Source organism: Pongo abelii, chromosome 2 (assembly GCF_028885655.2).
Source record: "Pongo abelii isolate AG06213 chromosome 2, NHGRI_mPonAbe1-v2.0_pri, whole genome shotgun sequence".
NCBI classification, from domain to species: Eukaryota; Metazoa; Chordata; class Mammalia; order Primates; family Hominidae; genus Pongo; species Pongo abelii.
In genome coordinates, this window is record NC_085928.1 from 184,531,722 (window position 1) to 184,545,805 (window position 14,084).

Consider the following 14,084-nt stretch of genomic DNA (forward strand, 5'->3'; position numbering starts at 1 on the left):
AGGATAATTTTAATGATAGAATATTTTCAAATTAATATTTAAAAACATATATATTTTTAAGTTCAAAGTGCAGATAATTTGGTTAAATTAAATAATAAATCTCTGTAAGGTGGGGCAATGGATACTGTCTTAGTTTGTTTTCTGTTTTTTGTAACAGAGTACCTGAAACTGGGTAATTTTTAAAGAGAAGGAATTTATTTCTTAAAGTTGTGGAGGCTGAGAAGACCAAAGTTAAGGGGCTGCATCTGGTGATAGTCCTGAGCCTGTGCAGGGCATTCCATGAGGGGACCTGCTAGCCCAGGTCTCTCTTTTTCTTCTTATAAAGCCAGCAGATGCACTTCTATGATAACCCATTAATCCATGAATTTATGAATGGATTAATCCATTCATAAGGGCGGAGCCCTGATGACCCAATCACCTCTTAAAGGCGCCATGTCTCAGTACGCCATACTGGGGATTAAATTTCAACATGAGTTTTGGAGGGGAGAAATATTCAAACCATAGCAAATACTATGTTCTTGAATATTCAAGAGATGGAATTTTGCTGGGTTTTTTTTTGTAGTCAATGTGCAAACATTAACCATCCAGGAGCAAAGCCTTATCACTCTATTAAAAATGAAATTATAAAACATATTGGCTGTTTTTGATATGATTATTATAAAATTATAATATTTATTTATAAATTTATTATAAAATTTTGGAAGACTGCAGTAATTAAACAGCAATGTTAAAATAGTGCTTACAGTCAGAGGCAAAGATTATATTTGGCACAGCTTCAATAATGAAATATAGTACATTAAAAATACCGATATTTCTAGTTTTGCCACTCTTCCCAATAGATTAAAGAATCTTATGTTTGATCGAATTAAATTGATTATTATCATGTGTGTTAATTTACAGTTGTGGAAGGGTGCTTTTAACTTTAATATTTTACATTTAACTCATACGACTTTACATTATCATTCACTGAAATGAGGAGGACCAAATAAATGTCCTCACTGCTGTAGGGTATAGCTTTCTTTTCTTAATTGTAGCTCCTGATATGCTGAAAAGTTGTCACATATACTGAAAAGTTCCTCCTGGACCCAAATCCTATTTGTGACTCTATTTTTCCATCTGGTAATCTCTCAAGGCTTTGAATCAGTCCCCAGATTTCGTTTATATTATCAAAGCAAAAAAAAAAAAAAAAAAAAACACGATGTTTTTAGATGGTCTTATTCTGCAATATAGTTAAAAGAGGTGATTAAATTAAAGCCACAGACTTGTTTTCTTTTGGGTAGAATATTTCACCTTTGTTAAATAAGCATTTTTTTTTCCTTTTTTGTTTTTCAGGAGGCCGAGGGAAGAAAAGGATAATTTAAATGAAATTTAGTTTCTATAAAGAAAACGATTAAAAACAAGGTAGGTTTTTATCTTAGATATTTTATCCAGGATAAAGGCAGAGATTCAACCAAGTCTTTAATTATAATTAGGTATAGGAAATGTTTAAAGTATGCTTACAATATGTCCAACTGAGTATTCTGTTTCAGAAAGGAAAGTTCATTGAGTTGTTTATCTTTTGGGGGCAGTTGTTTACTTATTTTCCTTTTAAAATAAATAATTAATCTAATAATTTTATAGCATTTTAAATAATCATAAAATGTATGTGATAAAGTGACTGCTATATGTTCTCTATATTTTTATTTATTAACTATGGATTGCTTCTAAAAACATGCCTTGAATAGTAAAGGATTCCATAGTGTATGTGCATTTTAAACATTATATGCTTTCTTTGTTTTTGATGAGATAGCAGTCTAAATTTTTTCACTCTGCTCTTGTGTTTAAATGCAAATAAGTTCATTCAGTTTTCTGTTGGTGCTTTATTTGATACTACCAAGTTTTTGTTTGCTAATGTAGGACATATAAGGCATCCCCTGTAAAAACATCCCCAAGCTACTCTATGGTTAGTGTATGGCTAATATATTACCAGATATTGTGGACTTTGTACATATTCCTCACATAAGTTATTCAGATAATTGTTTGTATTAGAAAAATGTTATTTATTTAAACCCATCACATCATTTTAAATAAAATGGTTCATGAGAAAGAGCTCGATATAGTTGTTAGAATGTTAGAATCAGGTGTAGCCTTACTAAAAGGCATGTTTCAGACTGACAAAAGTCATGTGCTTCTTGAGTGTAGTGGAGGCTAAGAGAGCCCATGCTACTGCTTCCAGATCAACTGTTAACTACCATATTATTTGGTGATCAGAAAGCAATGTTTTAAGCAGTTTACTAATAACTAATATCCTAATAAGGTAGTTTGCCACTTAGAGTTTTAATGTGTTTTATGAAATCAATTGCATATTGAGGTTAATGTGTAACACATACTAATATTTTCCACTTAATATAACAGGAAATAGAAAACTGGTTAGCTTTTTCATGCTGAGTTTTACTGATATTCAGTGGAAGATACCTGAAATCTATTTTGAAAGGCTGATGTGGTGGAAGGAACATTGGCTTTGGTATCCACAGTCCTTGGGTCAAATTCTGCCACTGCTACATTTATGTATACTTGGAGAAGTTTCTTAAGTGTTTGAGCTTCAGTTTTTTTCTATGTAGAATGAGAATAATATTCCTCTTTTACAGTTGTTTTGAAGATTCATAAAAATATACATACAACATTCTAGTGCCTTGTGGATACTAATCGTATTAGTGAAGGCTATTATGAATACCAATAATCTATAATAATTAACTATGTAAGACAATAATAATAGCAAATTTTCTATATTGTCTTCCAATCATTGGAAACATATATGTTATATATGTTTCAAATATAACATGTATAATCTTTCTGAAAGCTCAGAGAAGGATCTTATTATTGTTGGCATCTCCTATATACAATTCAGGAAGGTAACACTCAGGGAGATTAATTGACATGACTAGTAAACGATGAAGTAAAAATGTGAACCTAATTGTCTAATATTAGAATTTCTGCTCTTTATACAAGAAATATCAGTTTTTCATTAATAGTTTTTAATTTCACATTCTTAATGACAAACATATCTATTTGGCCTAAAATTTTTAGTTAGATTGTTAAATAAATTCCTAGAAACCAGGTATTAATTTAGTTTTTACTACAAATCAATAATAGGCCGGGTGTGGTGGCTTATGCCTTTAGTCCCAGCACTTTGGGAGGCTGAGGCAGGTCTATTGCCTGAGCGCAGGAGTTTGAGACCAGCCTGGGAAACATGGCGAAATCCCGTCTCGGCAAAAAATACCAAAATTAGCTGGATGTGGTGGCACAGGCCCATAGTCCCAGCTACTTGGGAGGCTGAGGTGGGAGGATCATTTGAACCCTGAAGGTTGAGGCTGCAGTGAGGTGAGATTGTGCCACTGAACTCCAGCATGGGCGACAGAGTGAGACCCTGCCTCAAAAAAAAAAAAAAATCAATAATTTATGGAGTTAGCACTGAATAATTCCTTGTAATTGCACAGTGATTTATAGTTTCCTGAGTGTTTTTTAACATGTTTTAATTAGTTGAGGCACCAGTGGGGGCAAGATAGGTGACTGTAGACATATGTTACACGTTATAAACTTTAAGTCCAAAGAGGTTGTGTTTTGCTAAAGATGATGAGATTAATAAACGGTGGACTTTTGTGTCTCCAATGTTGTTTTTGACTATGGGTTTTATATATCAGGTTTTATCTAAGTGAACTAAATTCTATTTCATTCAGCACTTATAGGAAAAGTTTTATGTTTAAAAGTAGATGTTGTTGGAAATGCAAAATGAGCAAGGCAAATTCCTTGCTTTTATAGATTTTAAACTTGGGAGTAGGAGAGACAAAAATGTATTTAAATGGCAAATGTTATAATAATTAGAAGCATAAGTGCAATGACATGTGTAAGAAAGCAAAACCAAACAAATCTGGATTTGTATATTTGGTCAATTAAACTCCTAAAAGGTGTTAATAGTTTATGTGGAAGAAAACTGAAAGTGACCATAGGTTTCTTATAATCTAAAGCTATGCAAAACTGCATTTTTGTTCTTAAAGGAATTATGGACTATAATGAGTTCTCAACAATGTGCTAAAATTTATTATAGGAAAAAATAATTAAGCAAGATAATGTTGCTTTATATTGATGCTTAATGTAAATGCATATGTGTTCATTAAGTTTAGAAAGTGAAAAACTTAGTTCCATGTCTTAATTCATTCCACTTATGTTTAGGTGGGAATTAGATTTAATGAGTTATAATCATCTTTAACATTTGATGTATATATCTTCATCGAGGACACTTAGCTCCATGGTACTTCAAGTAGCACATTAAGAAGAAAAATTTTTCCCTTGATTTCATCTGGGAATGAAAAAATTCTTGAAAAAGTTGAGTATATGTGGTTTGGAGTTAGAGTCGTTTTCCATTTCTTGTGATTAACTCAGGAAATGAACAGTCTGGGCTTTCCATTGTACATTCATTTTAGTAATGGGTAGTTTTTTGTTTTACATTTAAAGGTGCTGCTTTCAGATGAATGTTAGGTAATTCTATCTTGAAGCATAATATAAACTGTTAGCTAAATGTGGTCATTTTAATGTAGCTAATAATGTTCTCCATGTCATAGTTTATAGGTAAAGTAGAAATTTCTGTTTTAAAGAAGTCAGAACTGACATTGTTGATGAAATTATACAATTGGATGTGACTTGCCTTTTGTCTTTAGATAATGCTCACATTATATTTTATAAATATCTTTTAAAATATTTATATTTTGTCTAGAAAACAAAAGAAAAAAATGAAAAATTAACCATTCTTCCACCACCCATTATGTGTACTTAGCCTTTAATAAAAGCTTTATACATAAATAAAATAGTATCATATCTTTAATGGTTTTGTAACTTGATTTTTTAAAGGTAATAATAGATCATGAATATTTTTCAATATTATTAAATATTCATTTATAACAGTTTAATGGTGAAATTTAATAAATATACTGTGAAATGAATTATACAATTTATCTAATTGCTTATTGTTGAACATCGACACCCCTTTCTCTTTTTCTTCCCTTCCCTTCTCTTCACTGCCCTCCCCTGCCCTGCCTTTTCTTCTTTACTCTTTCTCCTTCCTTCTCTTCTCCCCTCCTTCCTTTCTTCTTTCCCACCTTTTACTGTTTCCTCCATTGTTAAAATGTGACAATTTTTTAGAAAATCTATGAAGCATGTCATTTATTATTCATTTAGAATAATTTCTTAGAAGTAGTACTGATAAATTTTTAAAAAGTACATTTGTGAGGGTATTTTAAAGTATTGTTGTACTTTTCCCCATAAGAGATTGTACCATTTCACACTTCTGTATTTATGGTATGCAATTCAAAAAATTTTTTATAGTCATATCTACCAATAATTTTTTTCCTTTATGTTGTAGGGAATTGTCTTAGTAAATTTGGGGCAAAATATTTTAGACTGGGCAATTTATAAACAATTGAAATTTTTACTCACAGTTCCAGAGGCTGGGAAGGTCCAGATCAAGTAGCCAGAAGATTCTGTGTCTTGTGAAGTCCCATTTCTCACAGATGGTGTCTTCTATGTTTCTTCACATAGTGGAAGGGGCAAACAATCTCCTTTGTGTTTCTTTTTACAAGGGTACAATCCCATTCATTAGGGCTCTGCCCTCATGACCTGGTCACCTACTAAAGGCCCAGCTCTTATTATTGTTGCACTGGAGATTAGCTTTCTACATATGAATTTTGGGAGGACGCAGATATTCAGACCATAGCAGGGAGAAAAAATAGTATCTTTTCCTTACTCATTGCAAGTTTCATGGCTGATTCCCCTATAAGGAAACACAGAGCAAAAAGAGAAAAGCATAACAAATTTATTTAATATAAGTTTTATGAGACACTGAAATCTTCAGAAAGACCAAAGCCACAGGGAAATTATTATTTTTTTTTTTGAGATGGAGTCTCACTCTTGTCGCCCAGCCTGGAGTGCAATGGCGCGATCTCGGCCCACTGCAACCTCCGCCTCCTGGATTCAAGCGATTCTCCTGCCTCAGTCTCCCGAGTAGCTGGGATTACAGGCACCCACCACCACACCCCACTAATTTTTGTATTTTTAGTAGAGAAGGGGTTTCGCCATGTTGGCCAGGCTAATCTCAAACTCCTGACCTCTGGTGGTCCGCCTGCCTTGGCCTCCCAAAGTGCTGGGATTACAGGCATGAGCCTCCGCGCCCGGCCGAAAATTCAGTGTTTTGAACGGTTGTGCAGAAGTATGATTGGAGGGCAAAAGGGTATGATCTAATGGTAATAAACTGGGGAGGAACTGAGAAAGACCTCTTTGTTCAGATTCTTCTTGGCCTTTCTATAAGCCATTCCGTCCTTCTTGGTATAGGGGATGACTTCTCTAGAATGAGGATCTTACTACCTACTTTCAGGTCAGATAATTCTTTGATGGCCAGTTCTCAGAGGAAAAGTGTGAAAAGTGTGACCTTCCTGTTTCTGCTATTTTCTCAATTTCTGAGGTGCTGTATTTGGGGGTTGTGTTTTCCACCACCCCATCGATGTTATTTGCTTTTGGTATATGCTTAGAGAGAAGCCTTATCCTCCGTGTGTGTGTGTGTGTGTGTGTGTGTTTCTTCTGGTACTATCTATAATGGTTAGAATTCATACATACAGATATAGATGTTGGTATAAAATCATAACTTTTCTTTTAGTATCACACAAATTTAAGATGCTGGGTGATTACATTCAGTTTAGATGTCAGGAAAAGGAATCTCTGTGTGAACTGAGCCCTAACCTCAAACTGCTCATTATTCTATTCCTTGTCATGGGCCATGATGGGAAGTGGAATGATTTGCCACCTAAATGAGTTTACTATCTACTCTTGTTTTATCCTTATATGAATAAAGATCCTGGATATCTAGGAGACTGATGCTGAATTTTTTCACATCTTTAGCAAGTATGTGTAGCAGTTCTGCTCCTTTGCGTCAGATTTTCAAAGTATTAATCTTTCCCGTTTGAATATTTAATATCATCAGAAAAAGAGGTAACTCTTTTTTTCCTTTTACTTGCTTCCTTTCATTGTGAAAAACATTTTGACGTGTTTCTTAAGTAGAAAAGAATGCATTCTCTTGGTTTAAAAAAAATAAACAACGTTGGAAAATATTGATGTGGCTTTAAAATCTAGCAGTTGTCTTTCTTAATAGACAGCTTATAGAATTGTATATTATTTCCCTCAGGAAATAATTTACATTAAGGAGAGCAAGCTGTGAAGCTCAGATTTTAAGAATATGTGTTCTTGAAATGCAAAAAGCCAGACATTGGATAATTTTAATAGATTTTAAAATTCATTTTTTTTTTTTTTTTCTGGAAACAGAGTCTTGCTTTGTCACCCACGCTGGAGTGCAGTGGCACAATCACAGCTTACTGCAGCCTCAAACTCCTGGGCTCAAGCAGTCCTCCCGCCTCAGCCTTCTGTGTAGCTAGGACTACAGATGCACACAATCATGCTTCACCAATTTCTTTTTAATGTTTTATAGAGATGGGGTCTCACCATGAATTGTTCAGGCTTGTCTTGATCTCCTTGCTTCAAGCAGTCCTCCCTCCTTGGCCTCCCAAAGTGCTGGAATTACAGGCATGAGCCACCGTGCCCAGCTACATTTTTACAGAAATATATTTTTATTATATGACAACATGTAATTGCTATACAAAAACAACATTTAAAGCTGTGTATTTTTATATTTGTTAGAATATTAATAATGATTAAAACATGTTACAAATTATGCATTCTGTTTTGGCCTTTTTACTCTAATAACAAAAACTCGATTTTCTAAATCATTGACCTACATGAAATAGTTGACCTACATGCCACAAAAACCTTGACTTAAAAAAATACTTTATTTTTAAACTACTATGAGTATTATATACAACTGTGAACATAAAAATTTAGCTGCTTTTTAGTCATTTCATCTCATGAAATATCTTTTAGAAAAACTTTTTTAATATCTCAGGGGTCTGTTACACTTTCGATGTGTTTTATTAATATCATAAATATCTATGTTAATATTTGAGGTATCTTTTTAAACTCTGGGGATCATTTTCTTGAATTCTTTTTTTGCAATGGAAAATTTTTAATATAATAGACTCCTTAGGATTTCAGTAAATATGCAACTAGTTTTTCTTGTTTGTTAATCTGCTTATGGAGAAATATTTTCATCCAGTTACTACCATTCCTAGCTGATTTTTAACATCATGAGGTAGTCGTCTGGAGGAGTCTGCACTACTAGAACTGTTTTTTGTGTTCTTCTTTAAATGTATCTTTGTCAGGAGGGCCCCAATAACACCCCGAAGTTTGATGATTTCCTAGGCGGACTCACCAGACCTAGCATATAGTCATCCTCATGTTATGAGCTATTACAGTGAAAAGAAAGGGTGTATGGGGAAGCCAGACACAAACTTCCAGAGCCTTCTAGTGGAGTCAAACAGGAAGCACTTAATTCCTCCAGCAATGATTTGTGACATCAAATGTGAAATGTTAACCAGTGAAACTTCTTAGAGGCTCTGCACCCAAGATTTTTACTGGGGGGTGGTCAGGGAGGCACCGTCTGCCTGGCATGTACCAAAATTCCAGACTCTCAGAAGAAAAGCAAGTATTCAGCATAAACTATGTTGTTTATGCAATCAGTTTAGGCACAGTGAGCCCACTCCTTCCAGTTCTAAGAATAGTGGGAACACTTCTGATACCCAAATTTCCAGATGCCAGTCAAGGGCCAAAGTTGTAAGCAGGCTTTTCAAGGGATAGCAATTAGGCCTGCTGGGTAACTCTTTCCTGCAGTCTCCTAATTTCTACTGTGCTTGTTTCCTGTAGCACAGTGGTCCCCAACCTTTTTGGGACCAGGGACTAGTTTTGTGGAAGACGGTTTTTCCACAGACTGGGTTTGGGGGGGATGGTTTTAGGATGATTCAAGTGCATTACTATTATTATTACATTGTAATATGTAATGAAATAATTTTACAACTCATAATGTACAATCAGTGGGAGCCCTGAGCTTGTTTTCCTGCAACTAGACGGTCCCATCTGGGGGTGATGGGAGACAGTGACAGATTATCAGGCACTAGATTCTCACGAGGGGCACACAATCTAGATCCCTCGCGTGTGCAGTTCACAATAGGGTTCGCGCTCGCCTGAAAATCTAACGCTGCTGCTGATCCGGCAGGAGGGGAAGCTCAGGCCATAATGCCTGTGATGGGGAGGGGCTGTAAATACAGATGAAGCTTTGCTTGCTTACCTGCTGTTCACCTCCTGCTGTGTGGCTTGTTCCTAACAGGCCATGGACTGATCCTGGTCCATGGCCTGAGGGTTGGGGATTTCTGCTAGAACGCAGTTTCATCAGTTTATCAAACATTTTGCCAACATGTACCTTCCCCAAATTCCTGAAAACTTGTGACTTTTGGAGAATATGCTGAAAGAAGCAACTGCTTCCCCTCCACTCGCTGCAGTTCTGTATACATGAAAATATGACATAAAATAGAGTTGCCTTTTAAATATGATCAATTAGAAGTGGCTCCCTGGGACATTCAGTTCAGAATGATGGTTACATAAAGCTTGGGTTCATGTAACCCAAGGGAAAGATTAGTGACTTTTATCTTGGACTTGAAAGGGACTATGACAGACCATTTGCTTGTTATCCCTGAAAAGGGTGCTAAATCAGATATCAAGAGACCCTGTGTATTTCATGGTGAGCAGGTCTATGCAGACTTAATCCCAAAGAGGAAACTGAGAGGCCAAAGAAAAAGGCTGACAAATGCAGTTTCTCAAACAATTAATAGGGACTTACAAACAGAAGCCATGCCTTGGTGTTGGCAAGACAAGATGGCGAATCCCTGCACCATTACCACCCCCTACCCCCACCATACCATTGTGAAAGATTATATGTGCTTCAGAAGGAATTCGCAAGACAATTGAAGTAATTTGCTTAAGGGCAGGATTTATGGTAAGTACTGCTCTTAACAATAGATAAAGTAGAAATTTTAGAGGCATTCCTGAAACTGGGGTTAATCAGAACTCAGCATGGCAGATTATCATAAAAGATGGAGTTGCTTTAGCCTCCACACTGTGCCTTAGTCATCTTGGGCTGGTATAACAAAATACTATAGACTGGGTGACCTATCAGCTACAGAAATTTATTTCTCACAGTTCTGGAGGCTAGAAGTCTGAAATTAGGGTGCCAGCATAATTAGCTTCTGGTGAGGGCCCTCTTCTTTGTTAGAGACTGCCATTTTCTTGTTTTATGCTTGTTGTATGATGGAAAGAAGGCAGGAGGGTCTCTTTTATAAGGGTGGTAATTCCATTTATGAGGGCTCCACCCTTATGTCCTAATTCCCTCCCAAAGGCCCTACCTACTAATACTGTCACATTGAAGATTAAGATTTCAAGGAATGAATTTTGAGGGAGATACAATATTCAATCCATTGCACTACCTTGTAATGCATTGTACACGGAATCAGCTCTGACTCTACCACTGACACGTTGTGTCTTTGAGCAAATAATTTTTGCCTTTCCCAAATTGAGTTTTCTTCTTTCTTAAATCTTAAATAGGAAGATGTACTATATAATTTCAGAAATAATTTTTAATTATCTAGTTATTTGAATTTTAAGTTTTAGATAGATGTTTCCTGGTCTGTGTGGATCAATGAGGTTCTTTTTAATTACTTTTGTCTCTAGCCTTCAATAGTGATACATTATAGATGAGATGTAGAGAGTGTTACTGCCCTTAGGGTACTTACATTTTGATTTTTCCTGCTTTTACAATTTTCACATCCAAATATAAAGTTGTATCTTAATTAAAAATCTAAAAGGAGAAATTAAGTCATGGACTGCATAGCCTTAATGACAATAGGTACAAAAGGTGACAGGGCACAAGTACTTAATTCCCATTGAACAGACTAGGACTTGATAATTTAGAGAAAATGAGTAACTTGTAAGTGTCTGCACAGCTAATGCAAAGTAGAGCCTAAAAAGAATGTAGTTGTTCTAATCACTCAACAGAAAGTTCTTTGAGGGCAGATACTGACTTCTTCTTCATGCTCTGTCTTCAGTGACTGGAATACAGGAGTAGCTCAAAAATTTTTAGATGAATAATAGTTTTATAAACTTGCAAACCTTTTTGAGAGTGTAGCTATGAAAAATTCTTTATTTTAATATTCTACTGTATTTTGATTGATGGTTTTTGTAATTACCTTTAGTGTTTCCAGTTCACCTGGGACCTGGCTTTGGCTGTTAGAGACTTTATTTTTTTCTCTAGAACTTTACCTTGTGCCTTTTTTCTAGCAATTTATGTCCTCTCCCTCTCCATACTGAAGGTTATCTGGTAAATTGTGATTTTTTTATTTGGTATCTTAGTCTGCTTTCAGGTGCCTTTCTGGTCTAGAACACTGAAAAATCTCTCTTTGTCCCTGTGCAACCATCACTGAGATAAAAGCTCTCAAACAGCACCATTTCAAAGAAATCCTGTAATAGACTAACATAAGGCAATTCACCATTGTTAAGGAAACAACTTTTAAGTAACACCTGTTAAAGCACACGAGGCTTAATTCAGGACAATAGTGATAGGTATAGGAATCACTATAGCAGGGTCTTGTAGTGGGGAAGAAAGATTAGGCTTAACTTTGAATACAGAATGTGTAAGTGGTAAATTTATAACCCAAGAGCAGGGTGATCAGTGGATGGAAAATTACTAAGAGGAAATATGGAAGTAAGGGAGATTCTAGCTAAACTGAATTAATAGGATTCTTTTTTTTTTTTTTGGGAAGAGTCTCGCTCTGTCAGCAGGCTGGAGTGCAGTAGTGCGATCTTGGCTCACTGCAACCTCTGACGCCCTAGTTCAAGCTATTCTCCTATCTCAGCCCTCCGAGTAGCTGGGATTACAGGCATGTGCCACCATGCCCAGCTAATTTTTTTTGTATTTTTAGTAGAGACAGAGTTTCACCATATTGGCCAGAATGGTCTCGATTTCCTGACCTTGTGATCTGCCCTCCTTGGCCTCCCAAAGTGCTGAGATTACCGCCATGAGCCGCCGTGCTGGGCCACAGGATTCTTACTTAACTCAGGCCAGGGTGGTCAGACATCACCTAAGGAGTGACGAAGGATGAGGAACCTGATCAAGTAGAGAGGATAATCAGATATTGAGGGTAGAGGATTCTTGCTAAACTGACTTAGCAAAGTTGTTTGCTGCAACTGGATTTGGAAAAAAGTGCAGAGATGGGCTTAGCAGAAGAATCAGAAGCCTGACTAGAGATGCCAAGCAGAGAATCTTTGTCACCATTTTCAGTGAAGATCAGTGGCCACACTGGTAGAAAATGTGTTCAATTACTGTTACAAATCAAAGAGAATTATGATGCTGTCACATTATTTTTAAAAATGCTTTATATATATCCTGTGCTGACATTTTCTCTTTAATAAGTTGGACTTAAAGTATAGCTCTTCAAGTGCATTTCGGAAATTTTATTTTTGTAAAAAAGTTCTTTGTCAATTCTGGAAAATTCTTCAATAATCCTATTTTCAAAATATTTTTCTAGAGCTATGTGAAAAATAATCACTATAACTAAATTTTTAATATTAAAAGAACCTACTAAATTATTTTAAAAAGATGCCTTTTAGTGAATACAGAAATATTATTTCATACTTAAAATATTGTGTGTTGACAGCAGGAGTCTATCATTTCAAATTATATCTTTGTAATTTCAGTACTATATTTAACTAATTACATTTATAATTTTCTACTTAACTCAACTATTAGGTATTATAGGAAGAAGGCATTTTAAAGCACCAAGTAATCTGGAGTTTTATGATTAAACCTATTCATACAAGTTTGATGCTTTGAGATTGTGAAAGAAAATGTTAATTAGTTTGTAATTTAAAATACCAGTAGCCTTAAAGGTGTGCTATTGATATGGTAATATTTTTAGATCACTTAAACAGATTTTTGAAGCACTAATTTAAAACAGACGGGATAGAAAATGAATAATATGTGAAAAATAAGAAAAATTTTTTTGTGGAGCTATAGAAATGACAAAGTGGTACAGTAAGATATCCAGACTACGGTAGAACTGTAATTTTAAATTTATGTTTATATCTGTGTGCTTTAATTTTATTAATTTTGAATCAGTTCATATATTGGCATTCTGTCTGCATAGTTGTCTATGAGCAGGACCACAATATTGCGCACCTTGCTGGACTCCATTTCTTAATTGTAGTCTACGTAAATATTGTCTACTGGAACTATGCAAGGAGAAGCAATTATGATAGGAACATGCAATTTTGTTTGGCATTTTGTGATGCCAAACAAAATCATGATATTCTGTCACAAGACCTTCTGTAAAAGTTGATATATATGTAAACATTATATTTAGTAATAATAATATGGAAGTTGTTTTATTGTGCTCACTATAAAGATTCACCATTTGACCTTTCTGAAAATAGTTGGGAATTAAAAGTAACTCTTCAAAGTATTTATCTTCAGATCTAGCTAAATTTCACACATGAACACAAAGTTAAATTTCTGGATAACTCAGTAATAAATACTTTAAGATGTAACAACAATTTCGTTTTTTGTGACATAGCAGTTTTCAAAGCAGATTTAAGTAGTCATTTAAGCAATATATTGTTTTGGCTGAAATGATTTTGTTAATTTTCTTCATTTTCCACTGGATTTTCCACATGAAAGAGTATCTATAAAATTAAGTTTTTTTTCTTTTATTTGAAGATGAGTTTCTTGTTTATAAATGCTTAACCTACAATAATTTCATGATGCTGTCTATTAAATATATCTTCAGCATGTTTATTTCTTCTCCAGATATTTATAAGTATATGGTATAAAAACTTTTGGTGATATCAAAAATATTTTAAAAGAAAAATTTCAGGAACAAAGAAGTTTAGAAATTTTTTTGAACTCTTAGAAATTTTATGAGATAAAAATTAAAATATATTAATACGATTTCATAAACCATCAATAACTATAAAACTCAAATCATACTCTTAAAAATGTGGGAGTTTTTATCATGAAGAGTAGAAAGATTTATTTGGATTAATTTATTCAGAGGCACCTAGACAAAACT

General features: G+C 34.6%; 1 protein-coding gene across 13 annotated transcripts in view; it reads left to right on the top strand.

Moving 5' to 3' along the window:
* The window catches only part of NAALADL2 (N-acetylated alpha-linked acidic dipeptidase like 2), a 1,370,084-nt gene that overhangs the window by 115,328 nt on the left and 1,240,672 nt on the right, over nt 1-14,084 (top strand). For all 13 annotated transcript variants that reach the window (XM_063722339.1, XM_063722336.1, XM_063722335.1 and 10 more), the window contains one exon: nt 1,333-1,401. The gene's annotated coding sequence lies outside the window, so the exon portion shown is untranslated. The remainder of the gene's footprint in view (nt 1-1,332; nt 1,402-14,084) is intronic.